Raw genomic sequence first — 12026 nt, forward strand, 5'->3', positions numbered from 1 at the left:
AACAGTCTAGAGATCTGACAGGAATAAAATTTAACTTAATTGATCCATTGTTTAATTACAGTGTCCTTTTCTCTCTTAAAATGGGTTTATTTCAACTCCAATCCTAAACCTACATCCTCTATTCATTTCTCTCCACATATTAGACAATGTATTAGTTATCATGCCTGCCAATTTTTTCAGTACTATGAGATGAAGATTTTACCTGGGCATGGGGCCATAAGGGGGATAATAAGTATTTATATTATGTCCACTCTGTTCCAGGCATTGTGCTAAGTGCTGGGAATATAAAAAGAGGCAAAAAACCCCTACCCACAAGGAATCAGAATCTATTTTACTTATGAGCACATAAGGAATTCCTCAGTCTGGGGAATTGCTCTCTAAAATTGTTTTTGGTTCATTTGGGGATTACTTCCCTACCTAAAATTTTCAATGAAAATATAAAATTTTGTTTCATTTTGTCCCCAGATTTTAATTTTTATCTAAAATTATTCAGTCATGCACATGGATAAAAAATTAAAGTTATATTATATTATGTATATGTGTATATAAGACTCCTTATTTTACTACTCCTCCCTCTCTTTCTCACTCACTTTTTCTTTCTGTATCAATCTCTTGTTATCTCTGTCTCTTTGGTATTTGTTGTTGCTGTTGTTTTTCAAGGTCTTCTCTTCCTCTTCCTCCTTCTCTCATTACCAGTGTGATGCGGATCCTCTCCAAGGCCATACCCTAGGATCAATGCACGAGATGTTTAATTTCATATCTGGGAATTTTCTGTTATTTCTATGGCCAGGATTCTGTCAAAGATGATGGTTTATTATCATGTAGACACAAGAAGGAAGAGTTAATTATTGCTTGCAAATTTTTGATCATGCTCATTCTATTCATCAGGATCAATTCCAGTTTAACAGATCTTCTCATTCTTTCCTCTGTTGTTTGAAGAATAAAATTGTCAATAAAGCAAGTGTTGGGTTCATATGTCAAGGCTTTTCTAAAGCTCAAAGACAATCTTGAAGTTGTAATTTAATTAGATCCGGAGCAGACTTAATGTTGGCTTTGAGGATCCAGTCTTCTTAGTTGGACAAGTCTGCTTCATAATGTACTTCATGAGTCCTTAGGCCCAAGATAGTGTACTTTTAAATTCAGAGTACATGCCTTCTTCCTGTTATCATTAGCAAAAATTAAGTGGAACACTGTGTCCATTTTCCACAATTCCTGTTCTTATTGAATTTAATAATTTTTAATTATCTTTGCCAATTTAATGAATGTAGAATGATATCAGATTACATGTGATTTGCATTTCTCTAGCTTTTAGAATCGGAACATTTTCATGTCACTGTTAATTGCTTATTTTTTCTGCTTTTGAGAATTGCTCGATAAATTTAATTTAAAGGAACACAGATGTAGAGTGGGGGAAGGTCTCACAAATCATCAAATTAAATCCTTCAGTTTTTAGATGGTGGAAACTTAAGACTCATGAGAATTTAGTGACATATTCAAGGTATTCAGGAAGTATATGCTAGAGAGAATTTAAAGCAAGTATCTCTGACTCTCAAATCAGAGCTCTTTTTGTTATATTGCTATATGATGAAGTAGTTAGTTTATGAGACATGAAATCATTAAGTCCACAGGTTGAATCACATGAAAATGAAGATAATGAAAGAACCCATCTCCCAAGATGCTAAAGAAAAGTTAACATAGTCAAAGTGCAATGAAAACCTAAAAGCACTATATAAATACTAGTTATCATCATTATGATCATCACCATTATCACCATCATCACCACCATCATCTCAGTACTCTAATAAAAAAATAAAGGGTTTTCTATAAAGAATGAATTTTCCCTAGGGAGAAAACTAGGAACAGAAAATCTCTTCTAAAGTTATAGATTTACCCCTTGTTCTTTCAACAGAATATTTTCACTGAAATGTCTAGTTTTTATGTGTACTTCCTTTTTTTGTTTTGCAAAAATTGTTCATAAAAATAGCCTGACTGATCTAATCTAACCTCAGAAACTAAGCATGCCATGAAAAAATACTTGGTTGGAACACCTCTTAAAATATTGGGTACTTTAGGTTTCTCCTAGAAATCAAGTCCCTTTGGCATAATGTACAGAGAATTGGCCGTGATGTCAAAGTCCTGAACTTAAATCCTACTTGTGACATTTACAGATAGCATAGTGCTGAACCACTCTTCTGACTTCAATTTCCTCATCTGTTAAAGGGCTAAAGAGGATTTCTTTGGATATCTCTTATAATTCTCAGTATTTGCTTCTTAGAAATTATATTAAATTTTCAACTCCTAACAGATATGAATATGGCAAAAGAAAACTGTACTTGGGATGAATTCCAGGTTAGAACAGGATCAGTAAAGAGATCAAACTCAGGCTATGCAACTGCCTCAGGATCATCCAAAAGAAAAATGTGTAGGAAGGTGTAGTATCAGAACATTTTCTTTTTACCAGAAATAATGGAAGAATCAAAAGTACTTAATCTAAATTAATCTATTGTACTGAAATATATATATATATATATATATATATATATGTATATATATACCAATAAAAAGCTAAAAATATAATGATACTACTAAAAAGGAAAGATTCCCCTTTTCTACTTAAAAATTTAAAATGTTATATTATAAATTAATTTAATCTCTACATATGCATACATTTGCAGAGTATGCACATATATGAAATAATCCTATAAATAGTTCCAGAAAAATAGAAATATTTCTCCAACTATACAATATATTTCTAATTACTCTTTCAGTTATGACAAAGAATTAGAAGCTTCAGGGATGTGCAACAGTTGGGAACAGCTGAAAAAATTATGGTTTATGAATTTCTGAGCTGTAATTACTATTTCATTAACATGTGACTGTCCATTCTCAAAGGTTGTACCAATCAAACATAAATTATGATAGTTATCATCATTATGAAAAGAATTTCATAATAATTTCAATATAAATCATTTCTGTTTTATAAAGACTATCCTAGAGAAGATGGGAGAAATTGAACATCAGTAGATCTACAACTATGAGAGAAATATTTGGCTGTGACAATCCATGAAAAAAGAAAAGTTTAAAAAGATGAAGATAAACCTTTAGAACCCCTCCCTTCTATGTACAATGTAATGGTGGTAGACTTAGAATCACTAAATTCTTAGACTCTGTGCAAATATTAATTTGAAATTTGACCATATAAGATATTCTGGCACAGAATAATTTAATTAATAATTTAATCAGCTAAAAAAATTTATATGATACATATCCTTGACCAAGCAATAAATCTATATTTTAATGAGAAAAAGAAGCAGAGTATTCATATGAATAAAATATTTTCAACCACTCTTTTTTTGTTTTGTTATATTTTTAAAGAACTAGAAACTTTATGAGTATTCATTAAATGAGAAATGGCTGAACAAATTGAGGCCTATGAATATAATGGAATAGTTTTGAGTCCAATAAATACTAATATGAAGCTTATTTTGTAAACCAGGTCTTTCTTACACTTTGTCTTTGGATAAATGGCCTTTTAATATTAAAATAATATCTTGAGTGCCTAAGGCCATATCCTGCCTCTTAATATTAAATTAAAACTTTGATTTTATATGTACACACATATATAAATACAAATATCCACATGCAGATACATATATAGCTATACATATTTTTTTTAGGTTTTTTTGCAAGGCAACCGGGGGTTAAGTGGCTTGCCCAAGGCCACACAGCTATGTAATTATTAAGTGTCTGAGACCGGATTTGAACCCAGTTACTCCTGACTCCAGGCTCAGTGCTTTATCCACTGAGCCACCTAGCCACTCCCTATACATACTTTTGTGACAAATATAAGTATATATATATATATATATATATATATATATATATATACATATGAAAATATTCCACTAAAATAGTACTTGAAACAAATTGGCTTTGAAATGAATTTAGGTTCTTGAATGCAAAATACCAAAGCATAGAATTCTAAATAAAAGAAGGATTCTATCTTCAATGCTCTTTGTTTGGTCAGACCACATCAGGAATGTAATATTCCATTACATACACCCATGTAATGACACCATTATAATGAGTGTCACATTTTGGTAAGGATATAGATAAATCTAGAGTCAATTTAGAAAAGGGTAATAATAATAATAATAATAATAATAATAATAATAATAATAATAATAATAATAATAATAATAATAATAATAATATAATAATGGAGGATATACCAAAGGAAGATGAGTAGATTGATTCAGGAAAGCAAGATTTGGAGGTAAGAATTCCTTTGGGATGGAAGTGTCTATGGATAACAGTTAATGATACAGTGGATAGAGTTCTGGACATCAGATATTTACTAGTTGTGTAAATCTAAGCAAATCACTTAATCTCCATTTTACTCAATTTTCTAATCTGTAAAATAGAGACAGTGGTAACAACTACCTCCCAGAATTGTTATGAGGATCAAATAAGACAATAATTATAGAGTACTTAGCAGGATTGTTGTATGAAAAATATATTATTTTGAATTGTTTTTAACCTAATTTTTGGGAGGGAAAGCTCTATTTACTAGGGTAATCTCATGATCATGTAAAATCCTCTTTTTTCTATTTTTCATTATATAAAAATCATTTATTTAGTGTTTGTTAAGTACAGAATTTTCAAAAATACAAATAAATACATAATATTTGTTTCACTTAGCTGTAAAGATTGGAAGAGAAGAGGAAGATTGAAACTTGGCAAAAATTCAACCAATTATTTCTGTGTGAAAATGGAACTGTCTATCTGAAGAGTTAGTGGGCTCCACATCAATAACGGTATTTAAATTGGAGCAAGATTACTACAGAGTGAACCTTTGGTCATGTGCATTTTGAAATAAATGGCCTCTGAAATGCAAAAGTGAACACAGATGAAAATATTGAAAAACATGATGAGAAATGATTCAGCATTAAGAAATATAGGAGCGGATGGCTAGGTGGCGCAGTGGATAAAGCACCTGCCCTGGAGTCAGTAGTACCTGGGTTCAAATCCGTTCTCAGACACTTAATAATTACCTAGCTGTGTGGCCTTGGGCAAGCCACTTAACCCATTTGCCTTGAAAAACCTAAAAAAAGTATCGGAGAGAAAAAAGGTTTATAATAGCAATAAATCTTAATGCCTTTCTAACAATACAATTTTAGCATGAACTCAAAGGCAATTGATGTTGCAAGAACAAACATCATAAAAATGAAATTGAGAATATTTTAACAGACAAGGAACAATCTTATTGATACAGGATTTTTTAAAAATCAGTAGTTTCTCTGCAGTCACCTCATCAGAGGTCAAAATCAGTATAACATTAGAAGAAAAAAAAACAAAGATTTGTGGAGAAACTGGATGTGATTACAATAACTCCAATTTCATTTTATTTAGATGTCTTGAAAAAGAAAACAGGATGCAGGACTTGGGGGAGAAAAAGCATAGACTTTGATTACTCTTATGTGTAATAAAAATTTATCCCATATGAAAGCAATTATAATGAATTGATTAAAAGAAAGCAGAAATTATCACAAAGGACAGATTATGCACTTAAAATCCTTGATAATAAAGTAAAATGAGATGCAGGAGAAATATTAGTTTAGGATTTTGCCTTTTTGTATCCCCAGCAATGAGCATATTGCCTTGGCCCATTGTGAGTGCTTAATAAATGTTTATTGATTAATTGATTCATTTTGGCAATACAATAGAGTTATTATCTTTTATCTCATTACTTACTATGTCTGCCATAGTAACTGAGCAAAGGGGACTGTTTGAGAGATTGGAGATATATTTCCTTTTTTTCTTTTTGTCTTTCTTTTCTTTTTACGTTTTTGCAAGGCAAATGGGGTTAAGTGACTTGCCCAAGGCCACACAGCTGGCAATTATTAAGTGTCTGAGACCGGATTTGAACCCAGGTACTCCTGACTCCAAGGCTGGTACTTTATCCACTATGCCACCTAGTCACCCCGAGATGTATTTGTAATGATAGAAATTATAAGAAATGACTTTTGTGTTTCTCCTTTAATTATTAGTTCATATCTGTCAGTTAGGTTTAATTAGTTTTTTTAAATGTACTTTTAATATACATCTATATAGTTAACAAAAAAATCCTCTCAATATCTGTAAATCACTAAGTAATTAAGGATAGAAAAGATATATATATATATGTATATATATATATATATATACATATATATATATATATATATATATATATATATATATATATATATATATATTATATGAGAGGAAATTCAGGAAGTCATTTTTCCTACAGTTTTCAGGATTACCCAAGGGGGAAAAAGGAGATATGTTTTTCTCCTATATTCTTTATATAATATGGAATACATATTTTACAATATTTCCTTGGCATCAGTTCAGATAATACCATGCAACACTTAAATCTATGGATCACTAGAAGAATTATTAGGAAAACCCAATTTTTTTATTTCTTCAAAATCATTAAGTACTTAGCTTTTCAAAGCTGAAAATGAGACTGAGGCCAAGGGCAATGTACTCTCTACCTCTTCCATAGCTTCTTTTTTTTCCTCCATTTTATTTAATATTTTTTCCTCATTTTGTACGAATAATGTTTTTAATTAATAAAATATTCTTGTTTAAGAGTAAATGAAATACCCCTCCCCCCATAAATATAGACTTGTTTGAAAGATAAAGTAAAGGGGAGAGAAAAAAAATTAAAATTAAAAAAAAATAGTAATAATTGCAGGTATGGCCAGGTGGCACAATGGATGGAGCACCAGCCCTGGAGCCACGAGCACCCGAGCCCACATCTGGCCCTGTACACCCAACAATCACCCAGCTGTATGTCATGCAAGCCACCCAAACCCCACCGCCCTGAAAAAAAAAAAGAAAAAAAAAGAAAAAAAGACCCAAATAAAATAATATAGTAATAATAGCAGGGGTGGCTGGGTGGCATACAGAGCATTGGTCCTTGAGTCAGGAGCACCTGGTTCCAAATCCGGCCTCAGACACCCAACAATCATCCTGTTATGCAGCCCCAGGGAGGCCACCCAGTGCCATTTGCCCTGCACCCACCCCCCCAAAAAATAAGAATAATAAAAATGTGCTTGAATCTTTGTTCCAACACCAACACCTCTGTCGTGGGTGGATCACATTCTTTATGATAAGTACATCACAGAAGTTACTTCCATATTTTTCCACCGTTGCCATTGCTGATTGCAACTCCCTCCTTTCATATTTCTCCACTACCATGTACTATATTTTCTCTCTCCTTTCACTCTGACTCTGCTGTAGGGTCGCTGAGTGGCGCATCAGACAGATCCCTGGTCCTAGGGCCAAGAGGCCCTGAGCCACCCCCCCCCCCCCAACCCTTTAGGCCGAGCATTCACCTGGCCTTATGGTCCCGGACAGGCCATCCAATCCCAGCCCCTTGAAAGAAGTACAAAAGAAAATGTGTTATATCTGACCACTATCCCCTCATAGTCTGTCCTTTCCTCCATCACTCACAAGCCCCATTTCCCTCTGTCACCCTTCCCTCCTTCTTACTCCAGATGCCTATACCCCTTTGAGTATATATGCTGTTTCCTCTCCTAACCACCTCTGATGAAAGCGAAGTTTCCCTCATTCCCCCTTGCCTTCCCCCCTTCCATATCATTGCAATAGCTCACTGTAATAAAGAAAAATATTATTATAAGCAATATCTTGGCCTATTCCCCCTCTCCTTTTTTCTTTCTCCCATTACATTTCCCTTTTTTTCTATTGACTCCATTTTTACACCATATTTTATCTTCAAATTCAGCTTTCTCCTGTGCTTCAACTATAAAAGCTCCCTCTACCTGCTCTATTAACTGAGAAGGTTCATATGATTATTATCAGTGTCATTTTTCTATGCAGGAATACTTGCAGTTCATCATCATTAAGTCCCTCATATTTTCCCCTTCTCCTCCAATCTCTATGCTTCACGTGACTCCTGTATCTGAAGATCAAACTTTCTGTTCAGCTCTGGCCATTCCAACAGGAACATTTGAAATTCCCCTGGTTCACTGAAAGTCCATCTTTTTCCCTGGAAGAGGACATTCAGCCTTGCTGGGTAGGTGATTCTTGGCTGCATTCGAAGCTCTTTTACCTTCAGGTATATTATATTCCAAGCCCTATGAGCTTCCAATGTAGTTGCTGCTAAGTCCTGTGTGATCCTGACGTCAACTCCACAATATTAGAACTGTGTCCTTCTGGCTGCTTGTAATATTTTCTCTGTGCCTTGGGAGTTGTGGAATGTGGCTATAATATCCCTAGGGGTTGGTTTTTTGGGATCTCTTTCTCTGGGGGAGGGGAATCTGTGTATTCTCTCCATTTCTATTTTGCCCTCTGCTTCTAGGATATCAGGGCAATTTTCCTGTAGTAATTCTTTGAACATGATGTCAAGGCTCTTTTTCCTGATCATGAATTTCAGGTATTGCAATAATTTTTAAATTATCTTTCCTATTTCCTATTCCTGTTTTCCATATCAGTTGCTTTTTCAATGAAATATTTCAGAGTTTCTTCAAATTTTTCATTTTTTGGTTTTCAAGTATTGATTCCTGATTTCTAGTAAATTCATCAGTCTCCCTGAATTCTATTCTTTGCCTGAAGAATTTGTTCTCCTCAGAGAGTTTTCTTATCTCTTTTTCCATCTGGCCAATTTTGCTTTTTAAAGCATTCTTCTCCTCCATAACTTTGTGAACTTTTTTATCCATTTGACCTAAGCTGGTTTTTAGCATGCTGTTTTCTTCAGTATTTTTTTGTATTTCCTTGGCTAGGCTGCTGACTTCATTTTCATGTTTTTCCTACAACTCCCTCATTTCTTTTCCCAGTTTTTTTCCTAACTCCCGCATTTGATTTTCAAACTCTTTTTTGTGCTCTGTCATAGCCTGAGCCCAATTTCTGTTTTTCTTGGAGTCTTTAGATGCAGGAGCATGTGCTTCCTCATCTTCAGACTGAGTATTTTGATCCTTCTTAGGCCCAATTGCAAAATATATTTCAATGGTATTCCTCTTTTTTCTCTGCTTGCTCATTTTCCCAGCCTTGGCCTGTTTGGGGGGGTGCTTCCTGAGCTTTTTGGGACACTCACACAAAGGTCTCAGTGTGAGAGGCTCTGTCCTCCCTCCTAGTTTGTGAATGACCATATGCGCACCCCCCTGCTATGGGGCTGAGTTGGAGGGGGCCCCTGCTGTTCTATTGGGAGGGGGGCTAGATTTCGATCAAGATCTGAATGTGGCCAAAGCCCCAGAGTCCTGTACCAGCAGCAGAGGAAGCAGAGGACAGAACTTTGCAGTCTCTCTTCACTCCCAGCCCTAGGTTCAATGAGCTCATGCCCTGCGAGCTCCTGCTTATGGGCTCTGCCTTCTTCTGTTCCAGGATCTGGGCTGTGGTGGCCACACTGCTAGCTGTGTGCCTTGAGGGTTGGGCTACACGTGCTTGCTCTGGCAGAGGTCCCCCCATTGTTCCCCCAATTTGTCCCCAGTGCTCCCTGGGCTGTAGCTCAGGAGACTCCCCCGCTGCTGTGAGATGCAGCTCCCAGTGCCCTGGGGCTGCCTCCGGGAGGCTGAAGTTCTTTCACTCTGGCAGGCTACCTCTTTGGTGGGCTGCCCCTCCAACCCCGGGGAGCAGAGCCTTTCTCCTCTTTTACTGGTTACCTTGACTAGGAGAACTGCCTTACTGGGTCCCTCTGTGGGTTCTGTCTCTGGAAAATTTAGTTAGAGTCCTTAGCTTATGAGTTTTATGGGAGAGCACCTAAGACAGGATCCTTTCTTGTTGCCATCTTGGCTCTATCTCTTCCATACCTTCTTATGGTATCTTTTTCTACTCTTTAGCATAAAATAGATGCTCAAATTTCTTTGGTTCTATCCTATTCTACTATTTCATCTAACCCCCCAAAAGATTCAATTTCAGACATATAATCGTCAATCAATGCAATAACTAAAATATCTTTATATTAAATGATTGACAGATAAGTTGATTAATTCTGGTAGTTGCTCACACCTAGTTCATACTTGTGATTGATTAGTTTAATTTAGGTATGTTTTCATATGATAAAAATGTTAAGACATCATTTTTTTCTGTTACTGTAAGTGAAGTATGGTAATTGTCTAGGCTGACATTTACCCTTGCAAGTATAGTTCACTTATAAAGCATCAGTGAAGAGTACAACACTAAAAAATGAGCAAGATCAAAAAGGAGTAAAATAAACAGAAGGGGGGAAATAAAACTGCTGAAATATATTCATGACATTCGGTTAATGGAAGATAATTTTACTGAGGTCACATTTTTACATGACTGGAAAACAAAATTACATATAAAATGGTACAGGTAATATATAATTAATTTCATTATCAATGACAGTGGAATGAATGGTTACAATCTATTTGAGGAAAGTTTATAATACATTGAAATTGGATGAGACTTCAGAAAATCCTGGAAAGATAAGCATGAGTGCCAAGGGAAAATGAGCAGAACCAGAAGAACAATATAAATATTCACAACAACAAGGAGTTGATGAACCACCATGACGGACTTGTTCATTTCAGCCGTATAATAATTGAAGACAATTTTAAAAGACTTTTAATAGAAAATACCGTCCATAACCAGAGAAGGAACTGTGGAGTTTAAATGAAGACCAACTATCTTTAAAAGTTGTCTTATGTATTGTTTTTCCCTCAGTTTTTTTTTTCCCTTTTTGATTTATTCTTTGCATACAAATTAGTTAAAGCTACTTTAATATTTTGGTATTTTGGGATAAGATTTCAAAATTCATTGCATTTAATTGTACACTAGTACATTGGTACTTTTCATAATTTTCCATTCATTATGAAGTAATTCAGAAATTTTGTTTTAGAAATTTGGATTCTAATGTTGCTTCAAAAATCATATTAGTTGTTATTAATTTTGTCATTTAAAAACATACATCTGCTTTATTGAATTCTACAGTCTTGGTTTTCATTTATGTCTCCTTAATTTTTAAAGTCCCTTTGTGCTTCTTGAGAAATTTAGTATTTTTTTTCTGTTTTTTGTCCAATTTTATGATTTGTTTTATTAGTTCATTATCTTGTCAATATAGAATTTTTTTGTTACTTTAACTGCATCTCCCACATTTGATTAGTTTATGTTGTCATTTTTTTATTTAATGATTTGTTATAACACTTAAGGCAGTTATAATTATTTCCATTTATTCCTATTTCCTTTAACTGATTAAAGTTATATGCTATGATCTGTAAAGAATGTTATGAAAGGGCAACATCTCAATGGGTACCTGAGACCTCCCCAAGTCCCCCAAACCCCTTTAAATAATGACTTTCTAGAGAGACAAAACTCACACAAAAATGTAGCAAGACAATTTTCCAGCCCAAGATAATTGTGAAGGTTGGCAGGAAAGGGCTTTTGTACAAGGGTGAGGGAGGAGCACAGCACACCCCAAGTCATTCCAGTGCAGAATGGCCCCCAGTAACTCGGGAACAGACCAATAGGGTAACTGTATCAGGGGCAGCAGTGACAGATTCCAGATCTCTCAGACCACAGGTGCCAAAGATAATTTAGAAGGTCAACAGGAAAGGTCTGATACAATAGCATGAGAGTGAAGTACAGTCCAATAGAGTACAGAACAGAGTGAGCCAGTGAAGTCATGGTCCCAACAAATCAGAAGCAGATCTTGGGAGTCACTGAATCAGCAATGAGGGCATCTGTTTCTGGAGCTCCCAGCTGGTAAGAGGGTCAGAAGGAGATTATAGGGTATCTTTGCTATCACTGAGATAGGACTCTGTTGCTTGATACACACTCTGAACAAGGTTGAACAAGTTCCAGAACAAGGGTCACTGTTTCAGAGAGAGGAGGAGCAGTAGTTTGTTGATGCACGGGAGCAGGAACATTTTTTCACAGCTCCAGGGAATGAAAAAAAGGGCTTGGGGTCACTCACAGAACAGAGCAGAGGCCAACAGATTAGCAAACACCTCTCCTTTGATCAAGGAAAAAAATACTTGAGAAAACTGAAAATTTAC

This window comes from Macrotis lagotis, chromosome 1 (assembly GCF_037893015.1).
Source record: "Macrotis lagotis isolate mMagLag1 chromosome 1, bilby.v1.9.chrom.fasta, whole genome shotgun sequence".
Classification (NCBI taxonomy): Eukaryota; Metazoa; Chordata; class Mammalia; order Peramelemorphia; family Peramelidae; genus Macrotis; species Macrotis lagotis.